This window comes from Mauremys reevesii, linkage group 12, assembly GCF_016161935.1.
Source record: "Mauremys reevesii isolate NIE-2019 linkage group 12, ASM1616193v1, whole genome shotgun sequence".
NCBI lineage: Eukaryota > Metazoa > Chordata > Testudines > Geoemydidae > Mauremys > Mauremys reevesii.
This window is the reverse complement of record NC_052634.1, coordinates 38,107,998-38,126,235: the sequence shown is the minus strand read 5'-3', so window position 1 is coordinate 38,126,235 and position 18,238 is coordinate 38,107,998. Positions and strand designations below refer to the sequence as shown.

The following is an 18,238-nucleotide window of genomic DNA, read 5'->3' as shown; positions in this document are numbered from 1 at the left end:
ATAATGGTGCTGCAAACAGTTCAAACAGCTTCAAAAGTTACTGTGTGGGAATCAGGAAAATTATTAAAGAAAAAGAAAGTATTGATAGCCCTAGAGGTTTTTATAGTGTTGAGCTCCCTGGCAGATTCTCTGATGGCTAACATGAGTTGAGAACCAAAAGAAGGTTTCCCCACACTCACTGCATTGATAGGGCCTCTGTCCTGTGTGGATTCTCTGATGGGTAAAAAGGTTTGAGCTGTGATTGAAGGTTTTCCCACACTCACTGCATTGATAAGGCCTCTCTCCTGTGTGGATTATCCAATGGGTAAAAAGGTTTGAGCTGCTAGTGAAGCTTTTCCCACACTCACTGCATTCATAGGGCCTCTCCCCTGTGTGGATTCTCTGATGCCTAATAAGGTGCGAACTGCAATTGAAGATTTTCCCGCACTCACTGCATTCATAGGGCCTCTTCCCTGTGTGGATTCTCTGATGCTTTATAAGGATGGAGTAATCACATACGTGCTTTTTTCTCTTTCCGCTCAGGATTTCCTGCTGTGTTGTGGTTTCCTTGAGGTCCTTCTGAGTTTCCTGACAGGAAATACATTTACCCACTTTCTCCCCTGGCTGGTTTCCCTGCTCTCTTTCTGGTCTGTGCTGAATGTCACAGGATTTTTCCTGCTTATGACTCCAGGACACATTCCTTTTCGATCTTTGCGATAATTCTCTGTGTTTAGCCACTTTCTCAACATTTTCCTGCTGAGAATTCTGCTCCTCTTTCTCACATACCATTGCGTCACCTGCTGTGATAGAGACAAAAACCTCAGACAGGGATGGAAAGGGGAAGGCCAAACCAATACAAGTACCGGAGAGAGGTCAAATAAAAGTCAGGAACTGAACTCCCGCAAACTCTTCCCCCAAATGTAGTGGTGGGATTTTATGTTTGTATTTTATATAATTTGGAATGAAGGATAAAGAGTAATTATGTAGCCTGCATTAAGTGTATTGGTGTATGATCTGAGCACATCCTGCCAGCCACCCTTTTTGAACAACAGAAAGGAATGGCCTAATGGGCCAATGGGTAGAGATACATCAGCCAGAATCTGTGTCAGGACTGATTTCAAGGCAGTAACAGACCTTTGAGGGTCACCAATTTGTTGCAGGTTTAGCATTTTAAAATAAGTAAAAGAATGCCATGGTTGGTTTCTTTTGCATTGCGATTTGATGTTCCTGTTCAAAATGTTGTGTGTAAATTAATTCTGTTTTGTGTGTGAATGAGGAATGTGTGTGTTAAGAGGTAAGTGTGAAGGCCATCACTGAACCAGATGTATGAGGGAGGAACCGGCGACAGATGCAAGGGCACCAGGAGGCTGCAACACACCCCTAGTGAAATGTCAGAGGAGGGAAGACTGATGACTCTAAAGATGAGACAGGCACCTATCAGTGGGGACAAGATAGCTGGGATCTAAACCAGCCTGGGAGAACTCCCTGAGGAACTAGATGAAAGAACAAGATAAAGGATGAAAAGGACAAATTAAGAAAACAAGCACTCGTCAAACAACAATTGATTTACAGCATGACGGTGCAAAAAAGACGGTTACTCACCGTAGTAACTGTTGTTCTTCGAGATGTGTTGCTCCTATCCATTCCAGTTAGGTGTGCGCGCCCGCGCGTGCAGCTCTCGAAACATTTTTACCTAGCAACTCCGGCGGGCGGCTGGGCCCCTGGAGTGGCGCCGCTATGGCGCCTGTTATATACCCCGGCCGGCCCGTCCGCTCCTCAGTTCCTTCTTGCCGGCTACTCCGACAGTGGGGAAGGAGGGAGTGTCTGGACTGGATAGGAGCAACACATCTCGAAGAACAACAGTTACTACGGTGAGTAACCGTCTTTTCTTCTTCGAGTGATTGCTCCTATGCATTCCATGTTGGTGATTCCCAAGCCTTACCTAGGCGGTGGGGTCGGAGTGAGACGTGGCAGAGTGTAAGACTGCGGAGCCGAAGGCTGCATCGTCTCTGGATTGCTGCACCAACGCGTAGTGGGAGGCAAAGGTGTGGACAGAAGACCAGGTGGCCGCTCTACAGATGTCCTGGATGGGAACATGGGCCAGGAAGGCGGCCGACGAGGCGTACGCTCTCGTTGAGTGGGCAGTGAGGCGGCATGGTGGCACGCGAGCAAGCTCGTAGCATGTCCGAATACAAGCCGTTACCCAGGAGGAAATCCGCTGGGAGGAGACCGGCTCACCCTTCATGCGGTCGGCAACTGCCACAAACAGCTGGGTCAAACGCCGGAAGGGCTTCGTCCTCTCGATGTAAAAGGCAAGGGCCCTGCGGACATCCAGGGTGTGAAGCTGTTGCTCCCGAGGGGAGGCGTGCGGCTTCGGGAAGAAGACCAGGAGGAAGATCTCCTGGTTGAGGTGGAAGGTCGACACCACCTTGGGGAGGAAGGCCGGGTGTGGTCGAAGCTGCACCTTGTCTCCGTGGAAGACGGTGTATGGTGGCCCAACCGTTAGAGCACGGAGCTCAGAGACTCGTCTCGCTGATGTAATTGCGACGAGGGAGGCCGTCTTCCAGGAGAGGTAGAGCAGAGAGCATGTGGCTAGAGGCTCAAAGGGCGGTCCCATAAGCTTGGCCAGAACGAGGTTCAAATCCCAGGTCGGGGCAGGACGCCGCACCGGCGGATACAAGTGGTCCAGGCCTTTAAAGCGGGAAACCATCTGGTTGGAGAAGATGGACCGACCTCCCATAGATGGACGAAAAGCGGACACTGCTGCCAGGTGTACTCTCAAGGAGGAGATCGCAAGACCTTGCTCCTTAAGGTACCAGAGGTAGTCCAGGATGGTAGGGACAGGGACTACGAATGGATTGAGTCCTCGTTGATCACACCAGAGTGCGAATCGCTTGCATTTCGCAAGGTAGGTGGAGCGAGTGGAAGGCTTTCTGCTCTCTAGCAGGACTTGCTGTACTGCCGCCAAACAGTCTCTCTCTGCGTGGGTCAACCACTCAGGTACCAAGCTGTAAGATGGAGGGACTGCAGGTTCGGATGGCGGAGTCTGCCGAGGTCCTGGGTGATGAGGTCCGGCCATAACGGAAGGGGGATGGGATCCCGAACGGAGAGCTCGAGCAGCAGGGTGTACCAGTGCTGCCTCGGCCAGGCCGGAGCTACGAGTATGACGTGGGCTCTGTCCCTCCGAAGCTTCAGTAGCACTCGGTGCACTAGCGGGAACGGAGGGAAGGCGTAGAGGAGGCAATCCGTCCAGGGGTAAAGGAAGGCGTCCAACAGGGAGCCTGGCGAGCGACACTGGTACGAGCAAAACAGGTGGCACTTCCTGTTCTCCCTGGAGGCGAATAGGTCTATCTGGGGAAACCCCCACCTCCGGAAGATTGTGTGCATGACATCTGGACGGAGGGACCACTCGTGGGAGAGGAACGACCTGCTGAGATGGTCGGCCAGCGTATTCTGCACTCCCGGAAGAAAGGATGCTTCCAGGTGAATTGAGTGGGTCACGCAGAAGTCCCACAGGAGCATCGCTTCCTTGCAGAGCCGGGAGGAGCGGGATCCGCCTTGTTTGTTCACATAAAACATCGCTGTCGTGTTGTCCGTGAACACCGCTACGCATTGGCCTTGCAGACGGGCGTGGAAGGCGTGGCACGCCAAACGAATTGCCCACAGCTCCCTGACGTTGATGTGGAGGGAGAGCTCCTGGGGCGACCAGAGGCCCTGAGTGTGAAGGTCGCCCAGGTGTGCCCCCCATCCCAAAGCCAAGGCATCTGTTGTCAGTGTCACGGACGGACGAGGAGGGCGGAACGGGACTCCTGCACATACGACCTCTGGGTTCAGCCACCAACTGAGCGAAGCGAGGGCAGGCTTCGTGACCGTGACTACTCTGTCTATGGAGTCGCGGTGTGGGCGGTACACCGACGCCAGCCAAGATTGAAATGGGCGAAGGTGCAGTCTCGCGTAGGCGGTGACAAACGTGCACGACGCCATGTGGCCCAGGAGGCGTAGGCAGGACCGAACCGTCGTAGTGGGAAAAGCGTGCAGGTCTCAGATGATGGAGACCATCGTCTGGTGTCGAGCGCGAGGGAGACAGGCCCTGGCCACCGTGGAGTCGAGGACCGCTCCAATAAACTCCACTCTCTGCGATGGAGTCAGTGAGGACTTCTCGGCATTGACGAGAAGGCCCAGTGCCCGAAACAGGGAGAGTATCTCGGCAATTTGGTCTGTTACCAATTGGTGGGATGGCCCGCAAACCAGCCAGTCGTCAAGATAAGGGTAGACGTGAACTCGACAACGGCGGAGGTCTGCAGCAACTACTGCCATGCATTTGGTGAAGACCCTCAGCGCGGTGGATAGGCCGAAGGGTAGCACCGCAAACTGGTAGTGCGCACCGTTGACCACAAAACGCAGGTAGCGTCGATGGGGAGGGTAAATAGCGATATGGAAGTATGTGTCCTTCATGTCGAGGGCGGCAAACCAGTCTCCCGGATCCAGGGAGGGAATGATGGTCCCCAAGGTTACCATGCGAAATTTGAGCTTGATCATGTACTTGTTGAGCTCCCGGAGGTCGAGTATGGGTCTGAGGCCTCCTTTCGCCTTGGGGATGAGGAAATAATGGGAATAGAATCCCCTGCCCCGCCTGTTTTGCGGCACCTCCTCTATGGCACCCAACCTCAACAGAGTCTCGACCTCTTGCAAGAGGCATTGCTTGTGAGAGGGGTCCCTGAAGAGGGACGGGGAAGGTGGGTGGGAAGGAGGGGGCGAAATAAACTGAAGGTGGTAACCATACTGGATAGTATGGAGTACCCAGCTGTTCGATGTTATTTGGGACCACGCCGGGAGGAAGCGGGAAAGGCGGTTGCAAAACAAAGGGGTTGGATCCTGGGAATAGACTGATGAGCCGTCCTCGGGCGTCCCATCAAAACTGTTGTTTGGGCCCTTGTGGGGCCTTGGACGACGCCTGGGCCTGGTTGCGCCTGCTGCCTGAAGGTCTATGGCGGTTGAGGCCGTTGCGCTGACTATTATAGGGCCTTGACCTGGCCTGGGTAAAAGGCCGGAAGGGCTGCTGTTGGCGGAAGGAGCGCCTCTGGGTAGCTGGGGTGTGCATACCCAGAGTGCGGATAGCTACACGACCGTCCTTCAGGGTCTGTATCCTCGAGTCCGTTTTCTCTGAGAACAGGCCGTGAGTCTCAAAGGGCAGGTCTTGTAGGGTATACTGCACCTCCGGCGGCAAGGTGGAGGACTGTAGCCAGGAGATGCGCCGCATAGTTACTCCAGAGGCCAAGGTTCTGTCTCCTGAGTCCGCCGAATCCAGAGCCGCCTGGATGGAAGAGCGGGAGGCTTTTCTGCCCTCTTCAACCAGAGCCGAAAACTCTTGGCGGGAAGCCGTCGGGATCAGTTCCGAGTATTTCGTGAGGGACACGAAAATGTCAAAGGCGTACCGGGCTAAGAGGGCCAGCTGGTTTGCAATGCGCAGCTGGAGACCCCCCGCCGAATACACCTTGCGGCCCAACAAGTCCATGCGCCTGGCGTCCTTCGACTTCGGTGCTGGGGCTGGCTGTCCATGCCGCTCACGGTCGTTAACAGACTGTACGACCAGTGATTCCGGAGCGGGGTGAGTGTACAGATACTCGTATCCCGTGGGGGGGACTGAGTATTTACGTTCGACGCCCCTTGCAGTAGGGGGGACGGACGCCAGCGACTGCCACATGGTCGTGGCATTTTTCTGAATTGTTTTGATAAAAGGCAGGGCCACCCGCGTCGGGGCCTCCGCGCCGATGATGTTGGTCACCAGGTCTTCATCTTCCGGGACCTCCGCCACCGGAAGTTCAATGGCCTTTGCCACCCTGCGGAGAAGGTCCTGGTGGGCCCGCAGGTCAATCGGGGGAGGGTCCACCGCAGCGGCGCCCGCCACCACCTCATCCGGAGAGGAAGATGAAGACAGAGTCTGTACCACCACCTCTGCCGGAGGCTGCTCAGGGGCTTGGGAGGATGACGGAAGCACTGCGGGATCCGACGATGGTAGGGTCTCCCCCAGTGGTGTTGGGGGAGGGCGGCTCACCCTGGCCTCTGGTACCCTGCGTTCAGCACCCACTGGGTGCCGGGACAAGGGGAGCCCTTGGGACTCATGGCAGGCCCAGGGGACCCAAAAACCCCACTGCTGGTGTCCAAGGTGTTGGCTCTGGGTGGGAGCCCGGAGATCTGTCTCGCTGCCTGCCTGGGAGGTGACCGATGGCTGACGCGAAGGCCACGGGGGGGCAGAGGCGCTGATGGAGTGCACCGCGGAAGGAGGCAGCTTGTCCCCGGACAGTGCCGAGGAGCGGTGCCGGCCGTCACGGTGCCAGGATGGCGATCTGGAACGTCGACCACTTCGGTACCGGGAGCCAGAGCGTGACCTCAATCGTCGATGGCAAGAGCGGCTTTGGGAGTCGCGACGTCGAGATTGGTACCGGGAACTGGATCTCCGACGGTACCGTCGGTCCGGTGACCGGGACCGTGAGCGGTGCCGGGAGTGCGACCGGTACCGCGAGACTGAGCGGTACCGGGACTGCGACCAGTGCCGGGACGGGGTGCGGTACCGAGACTGGGATCGGTGCCGGGATCGGGACCGACGTGATGGTGACCGTTGCCTGGATCGGGACCGGGTCTGAGGCTTGGAGCGCCGCCCCTCTCTTCTGTCAGGGGTCTGGGGCCGCATCATTGTCGGCTTGCCCAACGATTGAACAGCCCGCACCGGCGGTGCCGGGGGCCGGAGGCTCGGTGCCTCTACGAGCTGAATAAGCTCTCTCGCCGTCACAAATGTTTCAGGCGTGGACGGGAGATGCAGCTCTACCGCGGTCAGCGCCGGGGAACAGGGAGGTACCGGACTCGACGGCTCTTGAGGTGCCAGAGTCAGCGGAACCGTGCACGGCTTGTGCACTACCACAGCCGGTGCCGGAGGTGGCTGGGTAAGCTGTCCCGAAGCTGCAGGTTTAGGAGCCGGGTGCGCCGTCTTCCGCTTCCTCTGGGGGGAGAGGGAACGGTGCCGGGACTTCGGTGCCGTCTGCATCCCTTTAGGAGCCTCGGTACCGGGACGGCTCAGTGCCGCTGGTGCGCTGCGTGCCGAGGATGGTTTCGGCGGTGCTGGGGACGGAGAGGGGGGCTGAAGAGCCACCTCCGTAAGGAGCTGTTTAAGGTGAGAGTCTCGCTCCTTTCTTGTGCGCGGCTTGAATGCCGTGCAAATTGGGCACTTATCTGTCCTGTGCGATTCCCCGAGGCAGCGCAGGCAGGAATCGTGCGGGTCGCCGATGGGCATAGGCCGCTGGCAAACCGCACAGGGCTTAAAGCCCGGTGCCTTGGGCATGAGCCCGCACCGGTTGTGGAAGAGGGGCTAACCCCTCTAATTCCCTACTATACTATTACTATCACAACTATAACAACTATAACAACTAACTTATTCAACTAATCTAACTACTAAACTAAGTTAACCAACTATATACACTAAAGATACAGAGAAACGCTAGGGCTGTGGAGGTGAGAAAGCGCTCCACTGTTCCAACTGGCCGTCACGGGCGGTAAGAAGGAACTGAGGAGCGGACGGGCCGGCCGGGGTATATAACAGGTACCATAGCGGCGCCACTCCAGGGGGCGCCCAGCCGGCCCGCCAGAGTTGCTAGGGTAAAAATGTTCCGGAGAGCCGTGCACGCGCAGCGCGCACACCTAACTGGAATGCATAGGAGCAATCACTCAAAGAAGAACTGATTGGTCCCAATGAAGGAAAATCACTATATAAACAAGGTGCCTTGCCATGAAACTTTGGGTTCATCCTGCCAAGACTTCCGCAGAGCATCGTGTCATTACCAACGGAACCCGGCTCCTCCTACCCATGATCAACCTAGCTGGCCACTAGGTTGATCTGGACTCTGGACTGGTAACTATAACATCAACTGGCGGGACAGTGTGTGTGTGGTGTGTGACTGAATGCATATGCTAATATTCACCTGGGAGTGGCTACCCCTTTGGGATCAGAAGAAACTATTATTTAATGACACTGCTTGTAAAGAACCACTCAGCTCTGAATCCAGTGGTTTTGGTGATGTTATAAGAACTGGAATGCCTGAGAAAACTGTCTTTATGTTTTCTTGTTAGCCAGTGTGGTCAAACAGGAGTTTACTTTTGTGGCCGGTTTGCTCTATCTTATAAAAGAACAGGAGTACTTGTGGCACTTTAGAGACTAACACATTTATCTGAGCATAAACTTTCATGGGCTACAGCCCACTTTATCAGATGCATGCTATGCTCAAATAAATGTGTTAGTCTCTTAGGTGCCATAAGTACTCTTGTTGTTTTTGCAGATACAGACTAACACAGCTGCTACTCTGAAACTTATAAAAGAATAACCACCAGTTTGGGGTTGTGTTTGCCCTATTTCTCAGCAGTTCGTCCTGAATTTGGCATCTTCAGTTGTGACCCACTAAGGCTGGGTGACAGGATGCCAAGGGAGGGGGCTGGGTCATGGATTTAGAGGGAGTTAGGTGACCCAACCTTCATACAGTCTCCCTTGGACCGCCCTCTTTAGGGTATGTCTAAGGTGCATCAGGAAGTCAGCTGCCTTCCAGGCTGAGTCTTGCGCTAGTGCATTAAAAATGGCTGTGGAGACATTGCTTTGATGTTAGGGCTCTGCTTGGAGTTCAGACCATCCAGCCCACCCACCCCCCTCAACCCCTGGCTTTAGAACCCAAGCTACAGCCGCAACCGACAGCGCCTGCACCGGTATTTGTAGTGAGTCAGCATGGACTCCTGGGGAACGAGGCAGCTTCCAGACGCAGTGCAGACATACCCTTAATGGGCGACATGCTCGCTTTAGCTTTTTCCAAAGGCCAACCCTGGTTCCCCTTAGAACCACAGAGTTAAAAGGGACCACAAAGGTCATGTAGTCTAAACCCCTGCCAAGGTGCAGGATTTGCTGTGACTAAACCAGCCTCCTTTTGAAAACCTCCAGTAAATAACCTTCCACCACCTCTCCAGGCATCTGTTCCATTGTCCTACGGTTCTTCCAGTTAGGAAGTTTTTCCTGAGATTTAATCTAAATTTGCTGTGCTGTAGTTTGAACCCACTGCCTCTTGTCCTGCCTTCTGTGACAAGAGAGAACTGTTCTCCATCCTCTGTATGGCAGCCTGTAGCGGGGAAGACCAGCAGGGACCACAACCCGCCCGTTGGGCTACAGAGCCAGGAAAGCCACCTCCACCCCTCCGGAAGCTGAGGGGCGGGACAGGAAGCAGAAGTACAAAAGGAGGGGGCCCTGCAGCTCAGTTGGGCTGGAGCTGCCGCAGGAGACAGACACTTATCACCCGCTGCCGGAGCGGGACACCGAGGACCTGCTGGGGCGGCCGCCAGAGGACTGGCCAAAGCTCCCAGGGTCACCAGCCAGTCGCGGTGCCAACGAGCTGATGGGCTGCCACAGACCACCAATCCCTGGGGAAACGGAGGCCAGAGGTACCAAACCCTGGGGATTGTAGGAAGTAGCCCAGGGAAACTAGACCATCGTCTGGCTGCGTGTTGGCCTGACACTAAGTAAGGATGTTGTGGGTGGATCCCCGCTGATCCAGTGGCAGATTACACTGCCACTGCTAGGGCCCAGGACTGGGTCCCGGTGGAGTCAGGTGGGCCGGGGTCCCCCTACCTCCTGCCACCCACCTTCGGCCAGGAGGCCTGTGTTGGTCGACCGCCCGCCGAGCTAGGACGCTAGACTGGTGCTTGCCCCTGCCTGAGCCCTAGACTGTTTGGTGCTCGCCCTGGGCAAAGCCCCTCATTGTTTGCTGCCCCACCCTGCCTGAGGGCCTGGGCTTGGAGACCTTGCAGCTCTGCCCTGGGACAGACCAGGAGGGACGGCCACACACGCTCACACGGCCTTTCGAGTATTTGAAAACCACTGTCATATCCCCCCCCCCATTAACTCATTTCCAAACTAAACACACCCAGTTCCATCAGCCTTTGCTCACTGGCTTGTGTTCCACCCCTTTGAGCATCTTTGTCACTTGCCTCTGGATTCTTTCCAGTTTCTCTACATCCTGTCTAGTCACTGGTGACCAAAACTGGACCCAGGACTCCCCTGGCCTGAGGCCTAACCAGTGCTGAGTAGATGAGTACTGTCACCATCTGTGACTTACATGCTATGCTTCTCTTAATGCATCTTCTTTTTGCATTATCATCACACTGTTGACTTCATGTTGAGGTTGTGATCCACCACAACTCCCAGATCCTTCTCAGCAGTGCTGCTGCCATGCCAGTTATCCCCCATTCTGTATTTGTGCATTGGGTTTTTCTTCCTGAAGTGTAGCACCTTACATTTGTCTTTGTTGAATTTCATTGTTGTCTATAGCCCAGTTTGCCAATTTATCAAGATCTCTCTGAATTCTTGCTCTATCCTCCAAAGTGTTGACAATCCCCCCAGCTTTGTGTCATCTGCAAATTTGATCAGTATGCTCTCTATTCCTACATCCAGGTCATTAATGAAGATGTTAAATAACACTAGACCCAAAACAGATCCCTGTGAAACCTCATTTGAGAAATCCCTCCAATCTGACATCATTCCAATAATAGTTATTCTTTGCTTGCGGTTGTGTAACCAATTATATATCCACTTAATGGGAGTTCTGTTGAGCCTGCATTTCTCCAGCTTACTCATGGGACTGTGTCAAAAGCCTTTTTGAAGTCCAGGTCTATTTTAGCCACCAAACCAGTTACCCTATCAAAGAAGGATATCGGGCTGGTTTGTCATGCTATATTCTTAGTAAATCCATGCTGCCTGCTACCGATTACCCCTTCATCCTCCGGGTATTCGGAAACTCAATGTTTTATACATTGCTCTAGTAGCTTCCCTGGTATTGAGGTCAGGCTGACTAGGCTCCAGCTCCTCCTTTTTCCCCTTTGTAAAGATGGGCACTATGTTAACCCTTCTCCAGTCTTCTGGGACCTCTTCTGTCACCTGAGTTTGCAAATATTGCCAGAGGCTCTGAGATTTCATCAGCTAATTCTGGGCTGAACAGCAAGAAAGGAGGTGGGGGGCTGGCTTTGGGGATTAAGAGCTCTGTTATCAACATTTCAGCTGTTGAGCTTGAGTTGACGGCTGCCATCCACGAGGAGTTATCAGAGGGAGGCCAGGATTTCAGTTTGGACAGAAGGAGACAGGTCTGGAGTAGAGCGGTAGATCTGTGACTCATCAGCATACGGACAGTAGCTGAATGTGTGTCTGGGGTGAGATTTCCCAGAGATAAAGTGCAGAGGAAGTGACCAAGGACTGAGCCCTGTAGAACCCCCACAGAAGAGTGGAGTGGGGGTGAGGAGGAGCTTCCTAAGGACACGCTGAAGAAGTGGTTACAGAGGTAGGAGGAGAGCCAGGAAGCAGACAAGATGTCAAGACGACGACCATGGTCAGTGGTATTAAAGGCGGCTGACGGGTCAAGAAGAATAAGGATGGAGCACTGGTTCTAAGCTTTGCTTAGGGAGAGGTCATTAGAGACTATGGCAAAAGCATTCGCAGTGGAGGGCCCCAAATATCTGCCTCCCTGAAACCTTCCCTTCCCACTGCCACCAGATCCTTCCTGCTCCTTGGAGCAACCACTCCCCATCCCCTTCCCACTATCCTCAGTCTTTTCCACTTCCAAGTATCCCAGATCTCCTACCCAATCCCCGCAGCCCCAACAGCACCACTGCTGGGACCTCCACCCCTTTTCTCCATTCCCAGGCTCCCACTCCCCCAAAACACCACACTCCCTGTTCCCAGGAGACTCTGTCTCTGATTCCTCACCTCCTCTTCCTTCCATGGTACCCATCCCTCCCTGATTCCCTCTAGTCTTCCACATACCTATCCCTTTCCTCCCACTACACTCAGCCTTCCCTACCTTGTGGCACCCCACAACCACTAGCTCCCCCATCATCTTCTCCACTCCCACTGCTCCCTGCTCTCCTTCCCCCTACCCCCCAAGAACTCCTGAATAGGAACCTCACACTGCTCTCACAGTCATTGGCTGGTTGGGTCAAGAGGACATGCTGTGGCCACTGCCTCTGAGCTACACCCATTCATCTGAGTCGGAGCCGTACCACTGTTAACTTTCAGACTAGGTGTATTGTGCGTTTTGCTTGCATTCTGAAGGAGTTCCCCCTGCATTCTGAAGGAGTTTCTTAGATGTTTCCCCCTGATTCCAAAATTTCAGGGCTGAGAGCAATATTTTAAAGTGTTTTAAAATCCACTCTGGCCTCTTCTGAGCTGCAAAATTTTGTCAGCATAGTTCTGTTTGTTAGGGATGCAAAATAACACACCCTTAATTGATATAATTATGCTGGGAAAATCTCTCATGCAGACACAGAGTGCTGAAAAAGTCTATTAAAAAAATAAGGACATCAAATGCCCATAACTTACATCAATACTGAGTACAGGTTGCCCAGTTCTGCTTCATGCCTTTCCACTAGGTGGGTGGTGGCTAAACCTAAACCTCTGAAAACCAGAAGAGGAAGAGTTAATATACACACCACCCCTTAAATGCAACCTTAACTCTGCCCCTGGCCCTGCAGCTGGTACTAGCCACTGGGAATGGCTCAGTAAGTCTGGTGCAAAGGTTAAGAAACTAACAAAGGAAGTGGAGGTTTCTCCATTTCTTGAAGTCGTCAAGTCGCAGTGGATGCCTTTCTGGGGGAGGATTTAGCCCAACACAAGGTATTCAGCTCAGTACAGCAGTAACTGGATGAAATTCTATGACCTGCTTATACGGGAGGTCAGACTAGATGACCTAATAGCCCTTTCTGGCCATAAAATCTATGATTCTACAATAGCTATGAAGGACTAGGAACGTGCCACTGTCTGTGTTGTGTTCACAGATGGGAATACCAGCATTTCTCCACATGCCTCCAGCTGTGTGCACTGGGTCAGCTGTAGCTGTAACTGGATGGTGGAGGGAGGAGTTGGAGCAGCTGGGCAGAGCTGTGACTGTGATATGAAGGGAGGTGCATGTGAACCCTGAGGGACCTAGTCTGCCCCATTTCAATGCACTCAATGGGCTGTTGCTGAGACAGCGCAGAGCAGAGGTGGCATTGTGGGGGTGGCATGAACCTTAACTCTTCATTTCCCCTTCTAAGAACTGAGGGGACGGGAATCCTTACCCAGCGAGGTCACATTCTCATAGTTCTCCTGCATGACGTCTCTGCAGAGGGCTCTTTGACGGGGGTCCAGCAGAGCCCACTCTTCCCTGGAGAAATACACAGCCACCTCCTCGAAGGTCACTGGCCCCTGAAAGAGCAAGAGTCCAACACTCAGTACCTGCTGCCCCACTCACAGCCCCAATATTCATGGGGGAGAGGAGCCAATCAAATGGATGCTCTGAGAGAGAGACAGTCAGCAGAGTCCCACCCCCATCCTGCTCAGAGCAGCCAGGAGGCAAAACAGGAGGGGAGATAGAGATCCCCTCACCCCCACCCCCCAGCAGACAGAGGGGGAAGGGTCTTCTCCTCCATCACAAACCTACAAGCCAGAGGCTGATACGGGGGATTGGGCCCCCAGCGGGCTCCAGGGTCGGCTCCCCAGTAGGAATCCCATTGCCAGCAGCTGGAAGGAAGGGGAGGGGTTATCTACTCTAGGCCCCACTGGTGGGTAACCTCCCACCCCCTCCTTCGAATCTCCTAGCAGCCTCTGGCCAGTAGGTTCATGTTCTTGCACTGGGAATCTGATACATTTCCCCAGCGCTGGCCAAGGTTCCCCCACCCCCAACACACCCCCATTCCACAAATAGGGTAATTTCCGCCCCCAAACCCAATGGATCTGTTCCCGGAATCCAGGACTTGGGTTAAACAATTCCCAGCAAGTTTGTCAGACGCCTTGTCCCCCTCCCTTTCTCCACCCTGGGTGTTTCCTGCCCCCATCCCACCTCCAGACTGAGCTCCCCCAAAGATCCCAGGCCCTCAGTATTTCCTGCCCCTCTCCCTCCAGCAGGAACCCACTAGCAACCGCGCAATAATCCCTACCTGGACTGGCTCCACTACAGCCAGTTCCCTTCCCTGTCCCGTAGGAGGCTGGGACAATCTGGAGCCACAGGTGGGCGTTACTCTGCCACCTGTCAGGGTGAGAAGGGTGACAGGGAAGATTTCAGAAGAACCTTTAGTTCCTGTCACATCATGATCTTCCCCGGCCCTTTCCCTGCACAAGATGTTTCTGACTTGCATGCTGGGAAAATATTCCATCACTTTATCACAGCCCAGACCCGGCCCTTCCCACCCGTGCTAAACCCACTGTGCTAGTTTTAAAACCCTGAGGGCAACTCCCCCAATGGTGGGGACCAGGCGGAGGCAGGGACAGGACAAAGTCTGCCCAGTGTAGGTGCAGTAAATTAAATGAAGTTTGCTGGTGATAGCTGGAAAGCTTGGTCAATAGAGACAAATAGTGGACCGTGAAGTGGGGCTCACTTCCATTTTATGTATTATGTTCCTCACCCTCATGCTTCAGGGTTTCAGCCAAAACTGCTAGGGGTCAGGAAGGGATTTTCCCCCCCTCTATGTATTTTTAGAGGGTTTTTTTTCTCTCTTTCCTCTGAAGCTTCAGGAACGGCCAGAGAAGAAGACAGGATATTGGGCAGGGTGGATCTCTCTCTCTCTCTCTTTGTGCTCCGATGCTCAGAGTCTAACTGACCATTATAGGTGGGATGTGGAAGAAATTTTCCCCCTGGGTCAAGTTGTAGGTGACCTGGGGGTTTTTCATCTTCCTCTGCAGCATGGGGTGTGGGGCACTCACTAGGATCACCCAGAAATATCTCACTTAACCATTTCCCTGCCACTGCAGGGGTCTGGGGCACTGGGGCACCTCGGTCCCTCCCATTCTCTGCCTGGGGCATAGAACAGTCTAGTCTCCTGTGGGCTGCAAGACTTTGGTCTCACTCCAGCAGTTGGGTTTAGTGGGCGGGTGCTGGGGGGTGTTGGCAGCCAGTGCTAGACAGGAGGTCAGACCAGATGATCCAGTGGTCCCTTCTGGCCTTAGACTTTGATTGTATGTGCGCAGGTTTGGGAGCTTGTGACCTTCCCACCCCCCCACTTATTTCTCCTTCATTTTCTGTCTTCTCTTCCCCCCCTCCCCCCTCTGCCTGGGAGACTTAGTGACCAATGATCCCTGGGTTCCTTTGCTCTCCTGCGATCGCTGACAGCACTCAATGCCAGTTTGAATCAAAACTTTCTGCTTCGTCCCCATTTCTACTAACCACCGCAGGGGTTTCAGTCTCGCTGGCTGGGATACAGGCAATGAAAGGGTTACTGTACACAGCTGCAAACTCTCATTTCACAGCTGAAATAAGTAAGCAAGTACCTCTTATTGGCAGTCAATTTTTTTCTGACCCCTGAACATTTACTATAAAAGTAAGAATACAACATGTATCCAGTGCTGAGTCTATATATAACTTGTATATTTCAAGAGGCTGGCAGAGAACACTGACCACAATGAACAGGGGAGTGCAGGAGTGAGATTTTCTTTGCTTTAGATCATAATGAAACACTCAACATCTCTCAGCCTCCTGACTGCCCTTCCTGAGCCCCCGGGGGTCGCAAACCACCAGCTGAGAAACACCAGCCGAGATCATTCGTTTGTATCGGCATTGACTACGCATGGGAAGAGAGTGCTACATGGTACCCGGACAAAGCGTGAACGAGCCCAGTGCAATGGCATATATGGACCAACCCTGGGAACTATTAATTCCAGTAACACCCACGTTTTGAACTCTCTGCCTTACTTCACTGTAAAAAGAAGAAAAAAGTTCATAAGATCTTTCAATACCCTATAGCAACAAGTTGATGAAAAGTAGGTTAAATTCTTTTCAGCCATGAATGCCATGCACAGGTGTAAGACGACCAACGACAGAAAATTCAATTAGTCCAAACAAAAGGGGGCTAATGATGTCATTCAGGGCCAGTACTAAGCTCTGTGCTCGGTGAACAAGAAAACGTGGCAACAAAGTTACCTAGGCCAAATTTGGCCTTAGGGACATGGATTTAATTAGTAAACAAAATAATAAAAAAATAACGATGCCACCTACTTTTATTCCTTTTGGGACTTTTAAAAAAAGAGATTGGGGGGGGGGGAATCATCTCCCACCTCATCCCTGACATGGCAACACTGCTACTACACTGATATATTTCCTTTCTGAGAGGCTTTGTTTTCATTGTCTTAATTTGTGTTCCTTCCTCTTTCTCCTCATGATGCACGTTCATTAATTTGCACTTCATTTTGACCATAGTTCTATCCTGTTTCTCAGAAAGGCTCTAAGGGCTTGTCAGTTAAAATATGTTCCAAAGAGACCCATTGCTCCTGTGATTAGTGACTTTCTTAAAGTCTCTCAGTGCTTGTACGTTAAACTAGTTTTCTAAAAAGACCCCTCTTTTTAAGAGCAGGATTAGTAATGAAACTTACCCTCTTTCCCACAAGCCACTGCCTCTGTGCCTTTACTCTCCAATGCAACACCTTCAAATAATTCTGCTGAGGATGTTTCCCAGAAATTAATCATCGGGATGGCTAGGAATGTATGGGGAGAAAAAAAAAATTAAGATTCTATCTTAAATGAATAAAATTAATTTAAGGCATAATGTAAGCATAAAAAAAAGTTTAGAGCAAAAAGTTAATTAAAAGAACCAAACAAACGTTGCATTCTTAAAGTAGTGCAGGTTATGCAAAATAGAGAGAGAGAGAGAGAGAGAATTGCTGTTTTAACCAAATTAGATGCTAATAGCTGTTTTATTTATTTAAAGTGTAAAAATCAGCTACAACCTGTGTCACAAGAGGTAAATAAAGAATTATAAATTAAAAATGTGACTACATTACCAATTTAGAGTCACAACAAAAAAGTCTGTATTTGTTTAAAAAACTAACTATACTAACAAACTTTCAAATAAATATGTTTAAAAAAAAACTCAGCCTTTGTATTTTTTTTTAAAAAGTATCAAGCAGCCACTCAAACACAGGAAAAGTTGTCAAAGACCTTAGTGGTCTTTAAAAAAAAGCTTTAAAATCAGACTATGTAAACTTAATTAAAAACACTATTAATATTACTGCAATTAAAACTGCAAAATAAAATTCTTAAAATTAATGTAGTTAGTTAAAAATGCAATAATTAAAGAAAGCAAAGGCAAAAAAAATGAGTACTAAAACACCTGTAAAACACTTTAAATGCTTACGTGACATTGATGAGCTAAAATATTTAAGAGACAAGTCAGTTGAAAATATAGTGGTGCAAGAATAAAGTAACATCGCTTCACATTGTTACACAGAATGGAGAGGGGTAACTAGTGGTGCTCCCCAAGGGTCAGTCCTAGGACCAATCCTATTCAATTTATTCATAAATGATCTGGAGAAAGGGGTAAACAGTGAGGTGGCAAAGTTTGCAGATGATACTAAACTATTCAAGATAGTTAAGACCAAAGCAGATTGTGCAGAACTTTAAAAAGATCTCACAAAACTAAGTGATTGGGCAACAAAATGGCAAATGAAATTTAATGTGGATAAATGTAAAGTAATGCACATTGGAAAAAATAACCCCAACTATACATACAACATGATGGGGGCTAATTTAGCTACAACGAGTCAGGAAAAAGATCTTGGCGTCATCGTGGATAGTTCTCTAAAGATGTCCACGCAGTGTGCAGAGGCGGTCAAAAAAGCAAACAGGATGTTAGGAATCATTAAAAGGGGGATAGAGAATAAGACTGAGAATATATTATTGCCCTTATATAAATCCATGGTACGCCCACATCTCGAATACTGTGTACAGATGTGGTCTCCTCACCTCAAAAAAGATATTCTAGCAGTAGAAAAGGTTCAGAAAAGGGCAACTAAAATGATTAGGGGGTTAGAGAGGGTCCCATAAGAGGAAAGATTAAAGAGGCTAGGACTCTTCAGCTTGGAAAAGAGAAGACTAAGGGGGGACATGATAGAGGTATATAAAATCATGAGTGATGTTGAGAAAGTGGATAAGAAAAAGTTATTTACTTGTTCCCATAATACAAGAACTAGGGGTCACCAAATGAAATTAATAGGCAGCAGGTTTAAACCAAATAAAAAGGAAGTTCTTCTTCATGCAGCGCACAGTCAACTTGTGGAACTCCTCACCTGAGGAGGTTGTGAAGGCTAGGACTATAACAATGTTTAAAAGGGGACTGGATAAATTCATGGTGGCTAAGTCCATCAATGGCTATTAGCCAGGATGGGTAAGAATGGGGTCCCTAGCCTCTGTTCGTCAGAGGATGGAGATGGATGGCAGGA

General features: G+C 51.2%; 1 pseudogene; it reads left to right on the top strand.

The window, feature by feature from the left end:
* Window positions 1-18,238, top strand: part of LOC120375649 — a 276,817-nt pseudogene that overhangs the window by 80,940 nt on the left and 177,639 nt on the right.